General features: G+C 36.2%; 1 protein-coding gene across 3 annotated transcripts in view; it reads left to right on the top strand.

Moving 5' to 3' along the window:
• Nucleotides 1-23,782, top strand: part of SPOP (speckle-type POZ protein) — a 75,455-nt gene that overhangs the window by 25,728 nt on the left and 25,945 nt on the right. Inside the window, exons 2-3 of one of the 3 annotated variants that reach the window (XM_005868155.2) lie at nt 2,226-2,284; nt 13,709-13,760. The exons of 1 other annotated variant lie outside the window; for it this stretch is intronic. The gene's annotated coding sequence lies outside the window, so the exon portion shown is untranslated. The remainder of the gene's footprint in view (nt 1-2,225; nt 2,285-13,708; nt 13,761-23,782) is intronic. One more of the 3 variants, XM_005868154.2, reaches the window with a different exon arrangement.

Genomic DNA, 23,782 nt, shown 5'->3' with positions numbered 1-23,782 from the left:
GGGGGCGTGGCCAGCCTGGGTGAGGGGCTGAGGGCCATTTGCAGGCTGGCCACGCCCCCGGCTTTGTCCAGAAGGTCTCCGGTCTAATTAGCATATTACTCTTTTATTAGTATAGATATACCTGTTTGCTACATTGCTTGCAGTAGGAAAATCCTGAAAACCACACATTAGTGTACACTAGAATTCTTTGCAAACTTTAGAAAAAATAAGGTGTATGTGTGCCTACAAGGGAATATAAGAGATAGTTTGCTGGTATGTGCCCCCTTTTTGGTTTTCTGTGGTTTTTGTATGTTTCTGAGACTAGAAAAGAAAATAATGGTTATCTTTAGGATTTGGTGTCTGGATTTGGGTGTCTATAATTTTGAATTATGTATGCTATAGTATTGTTTTTAGTTTTTAAAAAGCATACATGAAGAGAGGCAGGTATAATTTTAACAGTATTTCCAAAGGGGCATAAAACTGTAGCTCTGGAAGGGACCTTAGAGATTCTTGGACAGTTTCCCTCAATTTAAAGATGAGAAAACTCAGCCCTGGCCAGGTTGCTCAGTTGGTTGGAGCGTCATCCTGTGCACCAAAATGTTGAGGGTTTGATTCCCTGTTGGGGCACATACCTAGGTTGAAAGTTCGATCCTGTACAGTTGGGGCATGTACAGGAGGCAAGGGATTGATATTTCTCTCTCACATCAATGTTTGTCTCTCTCTCCCTTCCTCTCTCTCTAAAGATCAATAAACATATATCCTCAGGTGAGGAAAGAAAGGAAGGTAGGGATGAAAGGAAGAAATAAGGCAAGCTCAGATTTCGGAAAGTATCTACAAAGCTTGCGCTAGAGTTCAGGTCCTGAGGACTACAAAAGCTTAAGAATATATTGATTTGTTCTATTCTTAGTCTAACAGTTTATTTAAATGATATCCTCTTCTTGTTGCAAAGAATTGATTTTGGAAGACCCAATAAAATGTTGACCTTTCTAAGTTCTTTCTTTTTTTTTTTTTTTAACATTTCTTCAAGTCACTATCTCTGGCAATAAAGATAAAGTGGTAGTGGTAACTCTTACCCACATTTTGGAACTTTGAAGACTCAATCCCCTAACAGTGAATTTATTTATGAGTTCTGTAAGTATTTAGTATTTGAAGTGAATTTGTGTTTCCAGTCCAAAGCTTCCCTTTTTTGTTTGAATACCTGACTATTCTAGATTTGTAAAATTGACTTTACTGAGTTTTTGTTCATCTAATACTCATCTAATTTTTGTGACTTCAAAGTGACTTGCTATTGAAAGGCAAAATTTATTTTCTATCAATATCTTCTGTAAAAGATGGTAGTACATTTTTTAAAGGAGGAAAATTTATAGAGAATTTCTCAGTTCTTGAAAATAGGAACAGTTTTTTTTTTAAATTATAAGTCGAGTCTTTTCCTGGCTCTTTAAGGCCAGAAACATTTTCTCTCTATTCAAATCAAATGATTGGAAAGTCATTCAAAAGAAATCTGTAGTAATGAGGCTGGTAGTTCAACATGGGATTGGACATCCAAATTGCATTCAAAGAATATTTTTTATGGTTGATTGATTTTTTCTCCCTCTCTCTCAAATCAATTTTTTAAAAAGTTTAAAAAATTATCTTTGCTTGTGAGTCTACTACTTTATAGGTGGGGAATAAAATTGAAATAATCTATAGGTCTCTCTCAAAATGGATACTTTATCTTCTATAATAATAAAAGCGTAATATGCTAATTAGATTGGATAGCTGAATGCCCTTCTGGACGTCCTTCTGGATGACCTTCAGACGACCTTCTGGATGAAGCCAGGGCTGTGAGGACCGAGGCAAGCCCACCGCAGCTGCGAGGGCCGAGCCCCTTGCACGAATTTTGTGCATTGGGCCTCTAGTTTGATAATAATTTGATTAGGCTGATAAGATGAATCTTTGTTTTTTGAAGGAAAGGGTTTTTAGGAAATAAAGAAACCTTTTCCCATCTTAAGGATCAGAGTAAATCATGTCTGTACAGTTTTAATCAGTAAAGTTTTGATTGGATTGAAAGGAAGTAAAGGTTATAGAGGGCCAAGAACAAATAGAGTTGCAAATTTGTCTTTGTAACCCTGTGTACTTAGGGGTGAATCCAGTTTGTATAACTACTTTACTTCTGTTGGAATTAGGTAGTTTGACAGTTGACTTTATTTGGTTAAAGCTAGGTTGGAGGATGTCAGTGTTACATGTGTTTTCTGGTTTGTTTTCAGTATCCTTTCTGATAATGGAGAGAAGAATTTGGTTGGTCCATTTGGACTCTTCAAATTGGGTAACTATTGTGCCTCATCAAGTTCTTTTCTTTTTACATTTCAAATCATTATTGAACTCAAATGTCCTTAATTATAGTTTGACTGTTTTTCACTAATGCATTATCTTTCATTTACCCACATTGAAATTCTTGAGCCCAGCACCTGCATTTTTCAATGTAACTATAGGGAGATAGTAGAATAGCTTGGGTTTTGGTCTAAGCTCTGCTCCTGACCTCCTGTGTATACTATGTTACATTGTGCAAGCCACTAAGCTGCTTTGGGGTTCGTTTTCCTAATCTGTAAAACAAAATCATTTGGATGTTCATTAAGTCCTTTAATATCTCTAGAATTATTTTACTAATTTCTTTATTCGCCAGATATTTATGAACACTTTCTATGTGCCAGGCACAACACAAGATGCTCTGGGTGCAAGTCCCTTGCCCTCAAAGAGTATTCAGACTAATAACAAAGAACTCCCTTCACTTCATTCTTATTACTTCAGTCTTTTACTTTTGAAGAATTAAGTAGTATTAGCAAGTTTTCTTGATTTTTTATTATTATTCAATAAGGTATTTGTTAAAATTGTTGGTATTATTTACATCTCCATCTCCAAAAATGCCCTTATAGCTACCTTTATTTTTCTATTTGTAAGCCAGTTTCTCATCTTGGAAAACAGATCTTGGATCCCTAGTCCCATTATGATTAGATGTTTTCTTTACTTGATAGACAGTAAGTCATGTATTATAGAGTAAGGCTTGGTGGTCAGAAAAACTGGTGATTTCTTTAAGGCAGATAAAAAGTAATGACAGAGTCTAGACCAGTGATGGCGAACCTTTTGAGCTTGGCGTGTCAGCATTTTGGAAAACCCTAACTTAACTCTGGTGCCGTGTCACATATAGAAATTTTTTGATATTTGCAACCATAGTAAAACAAAGATTTATATTTTTGATATTTATTTTATATATTTTAAATGCCATTTAACAAAGAAAAATCAACCAAAAAAATGAGTTCGCGTGTCACCTCTGACACGTGTGTCATAGGTTCGCCATCACTGGTCTAGAGGCTTGATATTGTTTTTAAAATAGAAGCATAAATGGATATATTCGAAAAAATTTCAAAAAGATTAACGATGGCTTTGTTTAAAAATTTTTATACCTAAAAGAGAAAAGAAAATTTCTGTTGGATGCTAAAAAGAAAAAGATGAGTGTGCAGCTTCTGACTTTGAACTGAGTATTATATTTACTCAGAGCCCCGACTCTAGGTCCTGGTTTTCAGCTTTCCAGGACCAGAATGTCAGTATTATAAGTGCTCTCAGAAGAGATGATCAGGCTCTGGACTGTAAACAGTGTAGTGGATTAATTTGCATAAAAATTCACATAAAACAAATTCATAGAAGGTGTGAGTAGGACTGCTATTTTTGACTGTAGTCAGAGTAAGCTAGGTGACTTTTGAGCTAAGACCAAAATAACAAGAAGCAAGAAAAGTGAATATCTAGAAGGGTTTTCTAGGCGGAGGGAAAACAATACGAAGACCCTGGTGTGGAAACAGGTGTGGCTTATTTATAGAAAGAAGGCCAGTGTGTTTGGAGTGAAGATAGTGATGTAGAAGGGTAGGTGATGAATTTGGTATAGTGGGCCAGCACTTACAGCAGTGGTTCTCAACCTTCCTAATGCCGCAACCCTTTAATACAGTTCCTCATGTTGTGGTGACCCCCAACCATAAAATTACTTTCGTTGCTACTTCATAACTGTAATTTTGCTACTGTTATGAATCGTAATGTAAATATCTGATATGCAGGATGTATTTTCATTGTTACAAATTGAACATAATTAAAGCATAGTGATTAATCACAAAAACAATATGTAATTATATATATGTTTTCTGATGGTCTTAGGCAACCCCTGTGAAAGGGTCGTTCGACCCCCAAAGGGGTCGCGACCCACAGGTTGAGAACCGCTGACTTATAGGGTCAGGTAAAGATATTGAATTTTATTCTAAGTGTGGTTAAATGGAAGAGAGACATGATCTGATTTACTTTGTAAAAGTTCATTGTGGCTGCTATGTGGAGAATAGACTGTGCTATAGAGGAAGCTGGGAGATCAATTAGAAACTGCTGGAAGCCGGTCCATCCTTGCTGCTTGACACAGTCGCTGCAGGGAAGAAACATCTGCACAGCATATGTTTCAAGGGACCTGGCGTATATGGCATATTGTTCTTAATATGTTTGCTCACCTTCTTGGCGCTATGTGTTTTAACCAAGGTCACCTCTCCGAGAAAGGTTGTTTCCCCAGGTAGGGCTTGTCCCCTGAAGTTAGGGAGGGAATAAAACCCCTTAACTAAATGCCAGGCGGGTAGTTAATCACTTTAACTACGAACAATCACCCTTAAGCTACATAATCTTTACTCCCTGGAATGGAGATAAGAAACGCCCTAACCTTTGGAATAGAAATTGACAGGATTAAAATCAACTGGTATAAACACAGATGTAACAAGACAATAAAAGACAGAACTTGGCTGGAGATCCTGGCTAGAGATCCTGGCTAGGCTGCTGATCAACTGAACGCTGTCTCTGTGTCATTCCTTCTTCGCCGACTCTGTCCACACCTTTGGGGACCCCTGGACTTGCTGGGGTTGCACCCCAATAAGAAACCAGTTAACACTGGTTCAGGTAAGAGAAAATGGACAGAAATGGATAAAATTAAAATGGGTAGATGTGTGGAATATATTAGGGAGCAGGACAGCTGACAGGACTTGCTAATAGATCGGATATGAAAAGATAGGTTTTGGGCCCTGGCTGGGGGCTCAGTTAGTTGGAGCTTTGTCCCATACACATCCCTGCTTCCTTTCTCTCTAAAAAACAACAACAATAAAAAACCATATCCTCGGATGAGGATTTTAAATAAAAAAGATTTTGGGTTGAGCAAATGGATAGAAGATGGTGTCACTCAGTATTTTAGTCATGTTAGATATCTGAAATGAGTATAGTTAAGTATGATAGAAATTGTATTTTTAAATTTTGTAATCTTATGGTAAGAGAGATCTCTAGAGAAGAAAAAGACACTGGATTCTCAGAAACTCAGACTAGAAAATTACTCTGGCATGTAAGAACAGTAGACATTTTATTTTTTTAAATTAATGATTGGGGATGAAAGCATGGAAAGGCATTCTAAAAGTATTAGGACATATGATTTGTGCCCGGGGCCCAGTCTTGAAAGCAGATAGGCATGAGCCTATCAACAATTTGCCCAGGTCTCCCATTAGTAACGGTGCTTAGAATTCATTAGGACAAAGAGCATACTTTTCGACAGAGTTGCCACTTGAAAATGAAATTGGAATTGGAAGCTGGGGTATATGAATGTCTTCGTATCAGATATTTTTCAAATTCTGTATGTTGAGTAAAAGACTATCTGATCTAAGAATCACCTAGTCACATGAATTACAAAGTATTGGATTAGGAGTTGAAAGACTTAAGTTCTGAACTCAAACCCCTTAATAGCTGTGTGACGGTGACAGATTGTAACCTCTGAGCTTCTGTTTCCTTATTTGTAAAATACTTGCCCTGCATGCCTCACAGAGCTGTTTAAAATCCCAAATAAGATCATGAATGTCAAAGTACTGTGAAGACTGTGAAGCACTGCTTGCTTGTGAGAGACTGCTTATATAGCCTAAAGCTTTTAACAAAAAGGACCTTGGACTTTTTTTTTTTTTTAAGAGGACCAGGAGGATGTGATGGGAGTGTATGGGTTGTACCTCTACTGTGAATCTTGAGGTTATCTTTCTACTAGTCTATAGTACTCAACTGTACATACCTATTCTAAGTGGCTTTATTATTATTAACCCAGGTGCCTTGTGAAACAGAGGATTCCAGATACTTTTAATGCTATAAAAATGATAAAATGTACAAGCAAGTTTGGTTTTGCTCTTCCATTAGGTAGTTAGAACTTTATCCCTAGCCATAATGTCAACATGAAAGGCAGGAAAATATGGTTAGTATTTTTTACTTTAATTTTTTTCCCCCTTTACTTGACCTTTGGCTGTGGAGTACGATTTTGTTTGGTTTACTTGGAAATATCTTTTCCTTAAGAAGTGAAATTTATAAACATGCCAGAGGCTTGCTAGCAGTTGAAGGCAACTGTTGGTCAGCAAGAGAATGGGAAGGGGAAAAACAGGTTGGGGTGGAAAAAGTAAAGAAATAGGGAGGAAAAACATATTTGAAAGAAGAGAAAAAGCTTAAATCATTTCAGAAAGTCTCAAGTTTTTTTTAAATAGGTATTAAAATTTGAAGTGATTAAAGAAGTAGGGATTGGTCCTTAGAGAGGGGCATAAGTAAAATTAGGGAAAGATGGAGGACAAGTCTACAGAAGGTTTAGAAGGTAGAATAGAACAGAGGTTCTATAGCAGTTAGAAGATTAGAAAGGAAAGAGAAGGTACTCTGTGGAAACATGGTTCCTTATGAGGATTTACAGCCTCTCTGAAGATATGCTGGATTACTATGGTAGTATTATTTTTATTTAAAATGTAATTTTTTACTGAAGTATATGAAGTCAGTCTGTTTACTCTCTCCCTTTTCAAGTAACCCTAGTGCTATGTAATTCCCAACCAGGGAAAATATTTTACCAACAAAAGCTGGACTTTTCATTATTGAGAAGATAGGAACTGAATTCATTGGCTTATTTTGTTTGTTTGATTCCAATTGCAGTATTGTCTGTTTGAAATATTGCTCTGATGTCGATTTTTCAAAACTTTTCTAATTTACTTTTTCCTCTGAATTCATTGGTTTTGAAGTTTTTTCAAAAAACCAAACAAGTAGAGAGATTGTGACAAACACCTTCAGCTGAAGCCCCCCTTTTTTTTTCACTTGCTCAAGTTCTTTTTCCCACCCTTGCTCCCCAGAGACAAGCTGTTACCATAAATTCAGTGTGCATTCCTCCAGCGCAGTGTGTGTGAAATATATAAATGTATGTATAAATATATAAATAAATTCTATGGAAGTCATTTTTTTCATTTATTCTTGTTTTTCAACATCTGTTCATCTGAATACATACAGATCTAGGTCCCTCATTTTAGCTGTTTTATTTTTATTTCACTATAAGACTGTTTCACAGTTTCCCCAAATCCCTTTGATAGATATATAAATTGTTTTCATTTTTTTGCCATTAAAAACAAAGCTCCAGTGAACAAAAACCTCATACATATCCCTTATGGTTTTCTCCTCCTCTCACTCCTCCTTTTTCTCCTTCTTTTGGTTGTTGTTGCTTTGGTGTTTTGATTCTGTTCTAAGTATCTTTTTATGTGAATTCTTCCACTTGGTCTAGCACTTTGAAGAGAAGGAGGGATCATTTGAGGAGAGGGAGTAATGAGGAGAATCTTCCACAACTTGGAATGCAAATCTTTTTTTAAAAAATTAAATTTATTGGGGTGACATTGGTTAATAGGATCATATAGGTTTCAGGTGTGGATTTCTATGTTACAAGATCTGCATATTGCACTGTGTGCCCACCACCCAACAGTCTTCTTTTACTAGGGCCAGAGGCTCTGAAAATTTCTTTTCCTATGGATTCATTTTGGAATATGATAAATTTGGCAACCCTTGCATATTAATATTTTGTGATTTTATTGTCTCATATCCAGTAGCTGTTTTTCATAGATGTCTATAATTACTGCTTCCCCGTCTCCCCCTATGTTTTCTTTTACTACTTTTTTTTAACTCCTAGGATATTCTCTGCCCACTAAATGTAGGCCTAGCTCCAATCCAGTTCATGCAATTCTTTTAAAAAATATATATATTTTTATTGATTTCAGAGAGGAAGGGAGAGGGAGAGAGATAGAAACATCAGTGATGAGAGAGAATCATTGATTGGCTGCCTCCTGCATGCCCCCTTACTGGAGATCGAGCCCGCAACCCTGGTATGTGCCCTTGACTGGAATCAATCCTGGGACCCTTCAGTCTGCAGGCTGACACTCTATCCACTGAGCCAAACCAGCTAGGGCAAGTTCATGCAATTCTTTTGTCACCTTATAAGTTCAGCATGATCCAAACATAGTCGATATTTATGAAGAGTTCTTGGAGTGTTCTTAGCCAAATTAAGCATTTTAAAAATATAAACCTTCACCTTAGATTAGAATTATTACAGGTAAATTTTAATCTGGGACCATGTTTCAATGACCAGTGTTTTTCATTTATAATTTTTTTCTGGAGTCTTTAATCCACTATACTTTTATTCATTATTGTGAGGCTGAGTATATTTTTAATTTTTATATTCTATATTTCCCCTCCCACTTAAAGGTGGATTCTATTCAGAGCTTTGAGCAGTTGGAATGCTGAAGTGTTACAAATGAAAACTGTTACTCTTCTCTAATAATACACCCTGCCAGCTGCAAGTATTTGAGTAGGAATTCCTTAACTAGTTTGGGGAGCCACCTCATATATGAATATATATTAATGGTAGATTCACCTCATGAATATATCAACAATCTTAAGAATTTGAGAAGAATTTATGTGCTACATATTTTTAAAAACAATTGATAAAACTTAAAATGGAAATCTTAGTAATAAATATAATTGTACAACATGAGATGGCTGTGTATTTTTTCTAAGATTTGTTATCTTAGGAGATGGTTCAGGTCATAGGTTATTCTGGTTGGAAAGTAACCTTTGGATCTAGGCTTACTCCGAATTTAACTTGTCACCCTGTAGACTTTCTTTAGTGAATTGTCCTCCTTATGCCATTGTAATCACTGTTTGAATGGAGTTCCTTACCTGCACTTTATCACATCAGTCCCACATTTTATGCTGTGCAGAAATGTTCCTATTTTAAATATTTCTGTAGAAAAAAATTATATTCTTGTATGGAATACTAACAACATGGAGTTTTGTTTTCCCTTCTACTCTGGAAACTCATAAAAATTTAGTTCCTAAGTCAAAAATAATTTTTTTTCTAACTACAGTTTCCTTCTTGGGCTGTTTCATCTAGATATACAAGAGCCTTTATTGTTTCTGTGTTAGTAAAAATATAATGTAAAGAATTTCTTGAAATTATATTTTATTTGCAAAATTTTTAAAAACCTTTTTTTTCTGACTATAAAAGTAAAATATGCTTTTTTTTTCCATTTGTGGAATATAGAGAAAAACATAGACTGATATAAATAACTATTTGAACCATTCAAAGTGCACTTTCCCTAGTTCTGGGCTATTCTCACATGTTATCAAAGAGGATATTGTGAGGAGACCTTGGAGTCATCAAGAATCGCGGGAATGAGGAAACATTTGTAATTCCTTAACTAATAAAGAATTTAAAGATAAAAAAAAAAGAACAGAAAAACAACAAAAAGTATAGGTAAAAGAAGCAATCACTCAGTCTTCATGCTGTATCTTGTTAGGCAGTTCCCACAGTGATTATGCCATTGTGTACCTGCACCAGCAATTCAGGGGAGTCCTTGTGTCTTTGGGCTCTCCCAGCATTGCTATTAAAACAGGCACTGCACATTTGTTAGGGGAAATATAATTTCATTTATATCAACTTTATATAAATCTTACCTGTGACTCATTAATATTAATAAGAACACAAATCTGAAACTTGTTAGTAAAACAAACTTTATTCTTTACTTTAAAAAATATATTTTTATTGATTTCAGAAAGGAAGGAAGAGGGAGAGAGATAGAAAAATCCATGATGAGAGAGAATCATGGATCGGCTGCCTCCTGCAAGTCCCCCACTGGGGATCGAGCCCACAACCGAACATGTGCCCTTGACCAGAAGCGAACCCGGGACTTTTCAGTTCACAGGCCGATGCTACATCCACTGAGCCAGACCGGCTAGGGCTATTACTAATTTTGACATATAGAAAGAGGAAACTTTGATTTTTGGAGTGTATGGAATTATTGTTTAATCTTTCAAGGATAGAAATCCAAAAAGAAAAGGAAATTAATTCAATCATTTATTAAGTAAGTATTTATTTCTGGTCTTCCATGTGCCAGACACTGACGGGTGCAGAAGCAAAATAGACAAGAGTCTACCTTCTTACATTCCAACTACAATAAGGTAGATGACTTCAAGTGCTATAGAAAAAAATAATGGAGGAGTACTATTGGGGCAATAGGGGTAGGGATTACATTTTTAAGTGTGTCAGGGTAGGCCTCACAGAGGTGGTGACAATTACAGAAAGACCCAACAATGGTGAGGGTGTGTGCCAAGAGAATATCTCAGGGAAGAGTCGTAGAGAAAGGCCAAGTACAAAGCCCTGAGACAGGAACGAGCCTATTCTGTTTGAGGAACAAGAGTGAAGAAGGGCAGTGTGACTGAAACATAGTGAGCTCAGGAGAATGTAATTGGAGATGAGGCAGGAGAGGAAATGATGTCCAGATTGTGCTGGGGCTTTAAGCCATTGTCAGTATTTTGGCTTTTACTCGGAGTGAGATGGGAAGTCATTGGAGGTTTCAGGCCACAATTAAACTAAAACGGTAAAACCAAAATATACTTGTATCCTGGCTTTGCTTTTTCAGAGGCTTTTGTTTATTTCTTATAATACTTTGGGTATTCAGTAATGGCTCCAAGTGGGTAGCCACACATATATAGATTTAAATGTTTTTGTCTGTATTGAAAATTTTCTTGAAATACAGATCTTAGGTGTTATTACATATAAATTCAAAGAAAGCAAGTATAGTAAGAAAGCCTGTTTGTAGGTATTCATTTCTGGGTGGCCCTGCTCTGTTACCCAGTTCTCATCCTAAATTGTCTTGGGGTGGGGGTGGGGGGGCGGAATCAAGGGTGTATTGTGCAAGACATTTATTTACTCTTAGACATTGGAAGAAATAAATAGATATTATTTATAATAAGTATTAAATAAATATATTTAGTAAGTAAATATGTAAATAAAATTTAAACACACACATAGTTGACCCTTAAACAATGCAGGGTTTAGGGGCACCAATTCCCCCATGCAGTTGAAAATCCATGTATAACTTTGACTCCCCCAAATTAAACTAATAGGCTACTGTTGACTGGAGGCCTAACCGATAATAGTCAGTGGATACATATGTTGCATGTTATGTGTGTATATACTGTATTACACTATAGTAAGCAAGAGAAAAAATGTTAAGAAAATCACAGAGGGGAAAAATACTGTAGTATTTTTGAAAAAACTCTGTTCATAAGTGGACCCATGCAATTCAAAACCATGTTGTTCAAGGGTCAACTGTATGTACACTCTTGGATTGTTTTAACATATGTTTTGAACATTTTAATTATGAAACATAATAGAGAAATAACAAAACATAACTGTATAAAGATTAATTATAAAAAAAGTACCTATATAAGCACCAATAGGACCTAGAAATATATCATTGCTACACCCTGAAGAAGCTTGCTGTGTGCCTCTCCTAGCTTATAAACCATATATTTGCTCAGAGGTATGACTAGTCTGACATTTATGATAATTACTAGTGACCTGATAGGCAAAATCGCGCGAGACCCGGGATATCCACCCCCCCCCCCCGCCCCCATGCCATGGGACAGCCCTGAGTCCTGGAGTGCTGCCCTGGTGCCCTGCCTCCGGGCTGCATGCAGCGGCCGAGGGGCTGTGGAAACCCCGGCAGAAGCAGTGAAAAGTGGCCGCTGGGACCTGCCAGCCCCGCTGCCGCTGCCCCGCCACCGCTGTGTGTGCTGCCATCTTGTGACAGTGTTACAGCATGAGAGTCAATTTGCATGTCACCTCTTTATAATATAGGATATCCTTACTTTGTGATGTTACTATCTAGGTTTCATTACAAACCATATAGCTTAATTTTGTCTGCTTTTGAACTTTATATACATGGAATAATACTGTAAGTGTTCTTTTGTGCCTTCTTTCAGACCAAATAGTATGTTTGTAACTTTCATCCATGTCATTATGTAGAACTGTAGTTTAATTTCATTGCCATATAGCATCATATTATTTGAACATACCCCAACTTATGTAGCCATTCTAGGGTTGATGATGTTTTTGGCCGTTATGAATACTACTACTATGAACTTTTTTTTTTATGTGTGCTGATGGAAATATGCAAGAGGAGTTTCTCTGGGCCATATTTGAGAGTGAAATTGCTGGATCTTTAGTTTTATTAGATAACAAACTGTTTTTCCAAAGTGGTTGTACTAATTTGTCCTACCAGGAGTATGAGAGTGTCCCTATTCCTCCTAATCCTTACCAGTATTGTCAGACTCTTTAAATTTTGCTAATCCTTTGGGCCTAAAACTGTTCATTCTAGCAAATTAACTGAGAAACCAAAACCTTAAACTTAAAAAACAGAGAGAGAGAGAAAGAGAGAGAGAGAGAGAGAGAGAGAACGCGCATGCCAAGGACTAAAGGTTTTGACTTTAAGAAACATAGATATTCAGAACATTTTTATTTAAGTTCGATGATAACTTCTGCCTAAGGAGTAGTTACTTAGAAAGTCGTAAAGGCATGTTATCTGTCTATACCCTCAGAAGATCAGGAACCTTGTCTGTGTTTTTTGGGGGATGTGTGTGTGTTTTGAAACCACTACATCTCAAATAATGACTTGCACAGTTGGTGTTCAGTAAATATTAAATAAATGAATTCAGCCTGACTCTTGCTACTCTTAAATCTTTTCGTCATGATTGTCCTATTTTAACATCAGTAGTTTAAGACAATTTTTGGTGAGGGCTCATTCCATTACTGATAGTAACCAAAATAAGAGAAATTCATTTGTACCAGTGTAACAGTTAAAGATAATGTTTACATTTTCAGGAAAAGATGCCATTTTTTAAGGAATTATCCCCTATATATGCAGTACTTCTTTTCCTGCAAAAGGGAAGATAGCACCAGAATTTTATGACCGCATGAGGCTCCTGAAGCTTTGCACCCACTCTTATTCCTGTTTCTATTTTGAGTCACTTTGTAGGATATGATAGATTATTAGGTAGTGCAATGATGGTGTTTAGCCAAGTTATCTCACCAGTCTTCAACAGGAACCTAATGTTACAACTGTTTATCAAAACCATAGGAAACACGGCTTTGTTTAAATGCATCTTGTTTTGGTGTAATTGACCCACAGAACACTTTTTTAAGGGGTATTTTACATAAAAACTTCATAGTAATTCTTTCAATATTTTGTGAGGGAGCTGGCAAAAGTGATCACTCCTCTCAGGTTACTGTGGGGCAAGCCACTTATTTCATTTTGCTACATTCATAGGCCAGTTCATTAGAATAATTAGCTTTGGATTTTCCTGACTTTAATTTCTAAGTATTATCTTTTTGAAAGATCACTAAAAAAAAAATAGAGCACTCAGGACTACAGATATAAGAATGTTAATTTGACTTGTAAATCCTAGCAACTGTACACCTCCTTTTGTAATATTTCCCCATTGCAAAATAGCCAAAGTAAGCACTTGTCTGAGATTCAGAATCTAGTTAAGTCTGATTCATCATCTCTATTTCCAACAGAGATTTCCTGTTAGACAAGACAAATTGGTCTTCCTACTACTGACTTAACTTGGTGAGTTTTTATATAGTTTTATTTTAAATATAGTTTAAGATGAAGAAAAAAGTGGAATGAAATGCATAGAAATATTTACCATGACTTTAAAAAATGCACATCTTGAGTGCAATCAATCTACTGTTTCATTTCAGTGCAAATGGTATGTAAAGTTGGAAGTCATAGAAAGTAAGCAGGTAGGGTGATATTTAAAAAACACGCACGAGCATAACAAACTGTGAAAGAAACCCTTTTATAAGTGCCCTCAAAATAAGTTTTATTCTAAATATTCATTCCTGGAGTAGACTAGAGTTATTCTTCTGGTGACTATTTTATACAGATAGGATTAGGCTATATAATGATGGTGGAGAAGAGAAAAGATGTTTGGATTTAAAATTTTAATCAACAGTTGATAATGCATGATTTTGAAACCTTAGAGTAAGATTGTTTCTCCCTAGAAAAGATCTTCAGGGAAATTAGAATTGCAGTTTAGAAAAGGAGGTACCTTAAAGCAATTCATGGGTTTCATTTTACTCTATAAAAGCAGTTTGATGTTGAGCAGATTGCCTTTGTTGTATGTACCCTTAGAACCCATCTCTTTGTGGGTAACTTTAAAAAAATCTTTCTATCATTCTGGCTAGCATCTTAAAACTTTTACTTTGTGGTATGAGATTCTTGCCTCAAATGCTTAAGTATGTTTTTACAGTGTTTTAGTGGGTAAAACAGGTGTTATTGCTTGTTAATCTAAATTCTGACACAAATCATTGGGAGGCAGGAAATTCTGTTAAAGCAGACATTCTGTCTAACTTTCCCTTGTTTTGTCTGCCTGTGTGGTTTCACTTTTTCCTTGTGTCATGAATTTTGGAATGAACTTTTAAAGCTGAGAACTTCCTGCCCATCCTTTGTTCCATTTAGTTTAGTTAGAACCTTACCATTTACATAGAAATGGATTTATTTTCATAACTTTAGAATAAGAGAGAATTTATGTTCTGCCAATATTTGCTATGCAAGGAGCATGGGTTCATGTAAACAGTCATCAGATTTCTTTAGTTAAGGCCATAGTTAAAGGAGAAGATGAAAGCATATGTATACCTCAGTCTCTTATAGTTAGAGGGAGGTCTAGGTGTCTCTCATAAAGAGGTAGCTCCAGAAAATATTGAATTCTGTTAAAAATGTCTTTTTTAAACTAGATAGTATTACATTAGTTAATGCTGAAGGAAATTGATTGCCCATGTAGTAAATATACCAAACCTCTGGAGCATAGTGAGCCTTTTCAGCTTCTAAGTTAATGAACTTATTCCAAATTGTATACCTTAAGACTAACTTAGCCTTTCTTCTTTAATATGCATTCTTTGGGCCCTTTCTATAGCCAAATTGTGTTAGCAAGAAATATTTTTAAATGGCTTGGCTAAAGTATAGATGGCCAAAGAGAACCACATGTTGAATTTGGCTTCTATAAAGGCTAGAGGACCCTGTGGGTTATGCAACCTCTCCCTATTTGTTTCATAAAATGACTCTAGTTTTTGAGGTCCTTGTAGATTGGACACACTTGAACTGAATTAGGGCCAAGCCTTTCATCTGTTTACTATTTGGATTTATAAGGTTCCTCATAGTTGTAGTGGAAGGGAAAGAGTGAAAAACCTTTCAAATCTCAAAACAAACTTTGGGAATATAATTATATATAAATAGAATCTTCTTAGCCATAAGGTTTTCTTTCTCCCTCTCACTTCTCCCCCTCCTCTCCCCCCTTCCCCCTTCCCACCGCTTCTTTAATTTTAATAATTCTGTTCCAGCTCTTGTTTTAGAATAAATTTTCTCAACCTAGAGGAGAAATCTTTGATAACATGTGGGATGTGTTAAAATCTTCATCTTTTCTAACTTTGCTCTTTGTGGCCTTAGAGATTTTCGCCCAGGCCATTCCGTTGAATTAACATGTTGTTATAATTTGTGAAAAGATTGGAGTTGCTGATTGTTTAGTTTTGCCTACCCAACTTCATTTCTAAAGGTGTTTTCCTTTGGAACTGAGATCCACTTTGAAGTGAAATAGCCCCGTTATAATCAGATTTGTTTGCTGATTTGGATTCATGTCGTTCCATTTCAGACATCTCCCAAATGATGGATTTTGAAAGTAATGTGTGGAGAAGCTTAATCTGATGAACCCTATCTGCCTTTTAAAAAAAGCAGGTGGAGAAGTTTTTCTTTTTCCTAGCAGGGTTCTAATTAAGAGCAGCACCTGATGGTTTTAAGCCAGGTCTTGTGAAATCTGTGGTTATTGTAGCCATGGTTTATTCTGCTGTGTCCTCCATCCAAGTGGAGACAGGGTATTTTTCTTCCATTGTTGTTTTGTAGATGTATTTAGCTCAATAGTAATTTGTATTTAAATTAAAAGCAAAAACAAAACTCAGAAAGTCTTTTTAAGGTCTAAGGAGACATAATTCTACAAGACTATTGAGTGGCATCTGCCTGTCTCTTTCCAGGAGAGGCCTCTGCATGTGGAGCAGAGCATGCATTGCATTGCCCCTGGACATATTGTGGGGGTAGAGAATTAGGCTAATATGTCTATGTCAACAACTCTCACATAATGGATAGTTTTCAGTGGAAGGGAATGATTCCCCCCCCCCAGACCTTAACTTAAATTGGCAATACATTTTTCTGCTCTTTGATTATTTTGCTACCTGGAAAAGTTGCATCCAAAGTGAAAATTATTCCATATTTTAACCTTTGAGCTGGCTGCTAAGGTCTCCTTGGGGACAGGGACACTTTGTAGTTATTTATAACCTTAGAAAAGGGCAGTATGACTGTAAACAGCCAGCACACACTGAGGCTTGGGAGTCAGTGGAAGCATTTGTTGGTTATCTCACTACTTTCTATGAAATTCATGTACCTTCTTGTTCATTCTGACTTTGTCTGGATGAGCCTAACTAGCCAGGCTAGTCCATAAAACTCTATCTTATAACACTTAGATTGAGGAGAAGAAGGAAAAATAACCATTTCAGGTACAAAAGCATATCTAATCCTCACAATCATTTTAGATTCTATGCTTGTCTAAAAGATATCTGTAAACTGGGAAGATCTTAAAGGTATTGACATGCATACATAATACTATGCTTGTTTCTGAGTTTTTCTTATATACAACAGTTGCAAGAGCAATTCAACTCTTAATTAGATAAATATTTGGCGGTGGCAGAAAGTATGTTCTACATCTTAGTCTGGTATAGGAAAAACTTAGTTACATATCTAGATATCTTTTAAGGTATGTATTTGTGTGTGTGTGTGTGTACATATATTTTTTTATATATTTACATAATAAAAATCTTAGATTTTTTTAATCAAAGAAGAGTGTAGTTTTTGGAATGTATTACTTCTTTAAAATTGGTGTGAGATCAACTGATAATTTTCTTTGTTTAATGTTCTGTTGTTTTAAAAGTATGCCTGGGTTCCTATGCTGTTATTCATTCAGCAACTCCCAAACTTTAACATTTTAACTAGAGCTTGTTAAGGAAAAGCTAGGATTTCAAGACAGAGTCTAGTTATTCAGCAACAATTTTATTAACAAATATTTATTTACTTTTTAATATGTTTCTATTGATTTTAGAGAGAAAGGAAGGGAAACGGAGAGAGAGAAACATTGATGAAAGCGATGATCGGCTGCCTTCTGCATAACCCCCACCCGGGATAGAGCCTGCAACCCGGGCATGTGCCCTGAATGGGAATCAAACCGGGGACCTCTCAGTGCATGGGTTGATGCTCAACCATTGAGCCACACTTGCCGGGAACAAATATTTATTGAGTGCCTACTATACCATTAGGCACATGGGGGATGCTCTTCTCTCATTGAGCTTAACTTCTAGTGGGGAAGACAATAGACAAGTAAAAAAAATTAAAACAATAATTTCAGATGGGGGTAATAAAGAAGAAAATAAAATAGGGTAATATGAAGAAAGGGATAGACTAGAAGTGGGCTTTAGATCAGATGGTCAGAGAAGACCTCTCAGGATATTACATTTGATAGAATATCTAAAAGACAAGAGGGAGCCAGCTATGAAAAGAACCGAGGGAAGAAAGAGCTTTTCAGGTAGAGGAAAGAGTCTGGTGTGTTCACCAAATAGAATTAATGGCCTGAGTGGCTGGCATGATGCTTGAGAAGGCTAAGTGTTAGATGAGGTCAGGGAGGTGCAATGAGGCCTTGGCTGTGATGACAGAAGGTACATTTTATTCGGAAAGCAGGGGAAGCCACTGAAGAATTCCTGTCTTATTTCTCATAAGCGTCAGATTTAGAAGCCGTCTCATAACTTAGAAAAATTATTTGTAAATGCTGCTTATTCCTTTAAAATTTTTTACTTATTTGAAAAGGTAATATAGTCACATAGTTAAAAATTCAGAAAGTACAAAAGGGAATACAATGGAAATTCTTCCCAACCAAGTACCCAGTTTCTTTCCTTGAAAGTAACCAATGTCTCTAGCTTTACATATATATATCTTTTAAAAATATATGTTAAAACAAATAGCTTTGCCCCTTTAAATAGAAAGAGCTTTCTCCTTCCTTTTTAAAATTTTTTTATTTTTTTGTTAATCCTTACCTGAGGATATTTTTCCATTGATTTTTAGAGAGAGTGGAAAGGAAGGGGAGAGACAGAGAGAAACATCAATGAGTTGCCTCCTATACACACCCCAACCAGGCCCGGGGATCAAGCTTGAAACCAAGGTACATGCTCTTGAGTGGAATCAAACCCGAACCCTTCAGTCTGAGGGCCAATGCTCTATCCACTGAGCCAAACCAGCTAGGGCTCTCATTCCCTTTTATTAAAAACAGATGCTTATTACATTGTCTGTATCATAATTTAATCCCCTGTTCATAGATTTTTAGGTTATTTCTATTATTTTGTGATTACAAACAGTGTTATAGTGAGAAAAATTTTATATTTATCATGTTTATCATATAGTAGGTTAAATTTCTAGAAGTGGAATTGCTGAATCAAAGAATATATGCATTTTTTATTCATTCTGATATACATTTCTCTTGATGGAGATTGTAACAATTTATGCTCTAATCAGAAATGTTCTTCTTACCTGGACAAGTATTATCAGACATTTTGATCTTTGCCAACTCACTGGGTGAATCAATGTGCAGTTTAATTCGCATTTATCTTATTATGAGTGAAAGTTGAACATATTTTCACATATTTAAGAACCATTGTTATTAACATTCCTGTAAACTATTGGCTGTTCTTTGCCCATTTTTCTTTTAGGCTGTTGACTTTTTTCGCATTGATCTTTAGATTCACTTAATACTAAATACCTCTTAAAGATTTCAAAAACAAACTGTTATATGTCAGCTTATATCTCAATTTTTTTAAAAAGCAGCTATCTTTAACTTATAAATTGTGTTGTTGTTAATCCTCACTTTAGGATGTTTTTTCCATTGATTTTTAGATAGAGTGGAAGAGGGAAGGAGGAAGGGGAGAAGGAGAGAGAAAGAAACATCAATGTGAGAGAGACACATTGATTGGTTGCCTCCTGAATGTGCCTGGACCAAGGAGGGATTGAACCTGCAACCCAGGTACATGCCCTTGACTGGGAATTGAACCCATGACCCTTCCATGCACGGGCCAATGTTCTAACCACTGAGCACACCAGCCAGGGCTAACTTATAGATTTTATAAAGAACATGATAAGGGACATAAGAGAAACCAAGTCTTTCCTTTGCTGATTGAGGTCTCTCTTTGATGACTCTTAGTTTTATTTTAAGAAGTATCTCTAAATTTTAAAAAAGTACATTTAGTATTTAGTTATACTAGATTGAACTAAAAAAAAGTTTACCTATAATAAATATTCAAAAGTCATTCAATTGTTGCAACAGAGAAAGTCAGTATGACCTATAATAATCTGTCCTTGGGGTTATGAGAAAGAAGTTATTACTTCCTGGGCTGTATATGATTGAAGACACTATAACAGAAGAAACACAAACCCTCCTTTGAAGTCACATCAGTTTTGCAAAAATGAGTATACTCAAATCTTTCTATAGTTTAGTTTCTTCTCTCTCTCCCCCTCCCTTTCTTCCTCTCTCCTTCCCTTAATCGTCAACAATCTTTTTGGCTTCTTCTGTTTTGAAAATGCAAACGTCTCTCAGGTTTAAAATAGTTATGACATTGGGGTTTTTCCTTACTTGGAAACTGTACAAGTCTTTAAACCAAAAGAAAAAAAAAAGTGACAGGGTTTTAAAAAGTCCCTAACAAACCATTCTTTGACAAGAAGCTATGTTCCCAGCCATCTAACTTGTGCATGTTTGTGTATTATGTTGAACCACATGAAATTGCCCATATTTGGCTATTTTCAGCCTACTGAACAATTACATGGATCAATCTGATATATCCACAATCAATTCTGTAATTTAAAGGCTGATGGGTAGAAGGCTAATGCATAGATATCATGTGTGGATTATGCCTGTTTTAGTTGTTTGTTAAAAAAAATTCTCTGAATGATTAGATTAGATTGAAGATGGACGAATGCTTGTAGAGAATAAAAGAAAGATAAAAATAACTGTATAAATTGTCTAACACTTATCAGAGAGTGTGCTAGCCTAGCTCTGTGTATACTGCAGGTTAAACTATTGCAACACTTTCCCCTGTTGTATCCTGAAAGAATCCTGGTTATGTAAGAGTTTAATTCAAATTACTGATTTTTGTCTTCAGAATGAAAGAAATGATAGCCAATCCTTTTCTCCATGTAGAATGAAGATATACTTAATACTGGATGAAAAATTCACTTTAGCCGTAACCGGTTTGGCTCAGTGGATAGAGCGTCAGCCTGCGGACTGAAAGGTCCCAGGTTCGATTCAGGTCAAGGGCATGTACCTTGGTTGTGGGCACATCCCCAGAAGGGGGTGTGCAGGAGGCAGCTGATCGATGTTTCTCTCTCATCGATGTTTCTAACTCTCTATCCCTCTCCCTTCCTCTCTGTAAAAAATCAATAAAATATATATTTAAAAAAAAATTCACTTTACCAGGGCTGAAACTTGAGAGTGCCAGGCTAGGAGTTTTTGGCTTTGTTTATAACTCATTCAAAAGAACAAATTAATGATTTTCATTACATTGCAAATCTAATATACTCAGCACTGTTCAAAGCGCTCTTTTAGAGATACGTGAAAGAAAAAAACAGAAAAGTTAATGGACTTGAATGCAATTGGATAAATGTTTCAGCCATCAAAGTATTTTTGCTGAATGCCTTGTTCCAGGCAGGCTGCTAGGTAGTGAAGGGGATATAAGGAATAGTTGCAAGTTCCTTTTAAGGAACTTAAAGTTTACTAGAGGCAACAGAAGTGTTCATAAGTGTAAAAGAAGGCAGAAAAGAAGTGCACTGTGTAGGTTCAATGAAAGTATCTGCATCATAATACTTGCTAGGAAACATTCTGTTAGAGATTGTTATTAGTTGCTATCTGATTATTACCTTCATTGGAATTTGAGCAGTATTACAGTTGACAGGTATTTTAAGTATATTTCTTGGTCTACTCAGGAGAGGTGTAACCTCACAGGTCAGGATTTAATAGAGTGAACAGAAAAATAAGTGGTGGTATATAACAGATATGTTCAGCCTCAGAGTTGTCAACATACTGGGAAGTTTTGCTAAGCTTTGGAGAATAAATTTCTCATTTGAGAACTTGACAGTTTGTCCTAACTTGTTTGAAGTCGGGAACAATATATTTTGGTGCTAGTTGTCTCCTACAAAGGTTCTCAAACCATGACCCTCAAATAGACCTCCTCTTTTCTAAAATTGTTTTTCTGCTGGGTATCTGCAGTAGTTGGCGTAAAGTGCTAGAGAGTTCATGTAACACCAGGCTGCTTTGCTGATCAACACTTCGCCCATGGTGCCTGCTATGAGTGAAATTAATTAGACTTGTGCTATCCTAGTCAATTTCCCTCTCAGCAGGTTGTGTGGTTAGAGCTCCTCAGAGTCTAAGGCTGATTCTGCAGTCCTTCTAGCTACCAGGTTGGACATTTTTTAAAAATTGGAAGAAAGGTGATATTATTAAAAAAACACAACAACAATAAAAGACTTGGCTACAAAATGAGGTAGAAGCAAAAAAGAAAAAAAAATGGCCAAGACTAAAGTGTTTTTTTTCTGGTTGTAATAATGGACCATGGTTCAATAGCAACAATTAAGCCATTAAAATAAACAGGTTTTAAAATTTGTACTTTTCTTAGACTTAGAGAATTCTTAAGTTGTTAATTATTAGATAAATTGGAACTATTTTTAAAACTTCAAGATAAACTCAAATTAGTATGTTATAATTGTTCAGGATAGAGCTGAGCCTGCACCCCACACCTCTAGAGCCACATTTTATGCTCTTAACTAACATTTAAGTTTTACATCTTTTAAGATTTTGAAATTTCATTCTGGCCTTACTGGCAGTAATGGTAACTGGGATTTGTAAAACTGCTTTATGGTGATTTACTCGTTGCTAGACAAACAGTTCTGTGACAATGTGTTTTCCCTCAAGTGCAAGCCTTACTTTGATCATAGGTGATCCAGTGTAGCATTTGGTCTCTTTTCTTGATGTTTTCGTGGAATCAGGAATTGCACCAACCAAGGAGGCTCAAATGCCAATGCAATGCTTAGTTTGCTAGCTTAAGTGAAATAGTACATCATGTTTAAGATTGTTAACTCCATCTCTGATTATATGGGATGCTTTAGTTGTAAATGCCTATAGAATAGTGTTTAAAACCAGTGGGGACTCTGGTCAGACCAATGGTATTACTCTGTGAGGGCAATAACTCCCCCTCCATGATCTATAGTAATAAAAGGGCAATATGCTAATTAGAACAGATGTCTTCCGGGCGTCATTCCGGATGTCCTTCCCGACAAAGCCGGGGCTGGAGGGAAGCCAGCGGGTGGCCCGAGGGAAGCCAGCCAGGTCCCAGGTGCCTGCAGGTGGCCGGAGGAGGGAAGCAGCCCGGGTCCCGGGTGCTGGAGGGAAGCCGATGCCGACAGCTGGGGGAAGGAAGGCCTACTTTTGCATGAATTTTTGTGCATCGGGCCTCTAGTTATTTCATAAGTGTCAGTGACTGTGTATGAGTTGAGTGATTTTTTTTTTTAATTCATTTATACCTATTTCTCCAAATGCTTTGAGGCAGTTTCCAAAATCACTTAATAGAAAAGAATAATCAGTTGAAGGAATTACAGTAAAGGGAATAACAATGTTAAGTAAATAATAAAGCTATTATAGAATGAGCATTTGAATCTGTATAAAATATAGCATATAGAATAACCTATAGTTTCAAAAGATAGGTCACAAATTTGTCTCAGGGCTTTTTAGTAGCCAAGCAAAGAGGACAACATAATAAGATTCATATTGTCTGTCCATAGCTAAAAACAAACCAGTATTCAGGAAAGAAATTTCTTTCTTGGGTATTATAAACCAGATAGTGTGTGATATAATGGAACACATCCTTACTTTATTCCTACAATTAATACAATATATTAAAAAAATAAAGCAGAACAGTACAAAGAATAATACACACTCAAACAGTTATCATCCTAAATCTCACAGTCATTTGTATTGTCATATTTGCCTCAGATCATCCTTATTTTTAAAGATATATGAGAGATCAACTTGAAATGCCTTATTTTCCCAGCCTCATTGTTCTCCCTTGGTCTCCTATCATGAATCTGATGCACAGCTTGTCTTTTTTTTTTTAAATAAATCTTTATTGTTGAGATTATTACAGATGTTCCTCTTTTTTCCCCCCATACCTCCCCTCCACCCGGTTCCCACCCCACCCCATACCCTTACCCACCGCCACTGTCCTCATCCATAGGTGTAAGATTTTTGTCCAATCTCTTCCCACACCCCTTACACCCCCTTCCCCCCGAGAATTGTCAGTCCACTCCCTTTCTATGCCCCTGATTCTATTATATTCACCAGTTTATTCTGTTCATCAGATTTTTTTATTGACTTGATTTTTAGATTCACTTGTTGATAGATATGTATTTATTGTCACTTTGTTGTTCATAATTTTTATCTTTACCTTTTTCTTCTTCTTTCT

The sequence above is a fragment of the Myotis brandtii genome, unplaced genomic scaffold, assembly GCF_000412655.1.
Source record: "Myotis brandtii unplaced genomic scaffold, ASM41265v1 scaffold265, whole genome shotgun sequence".
NCBI lineage: Eukaryota > Metazoa > Chordata > Mammalia > Chiroptera > Vespertilionidae > Myotis > Myotis brandtii.
This window is presented reverse-complemented; position numbering and strand designations above follow the sequence as displayed.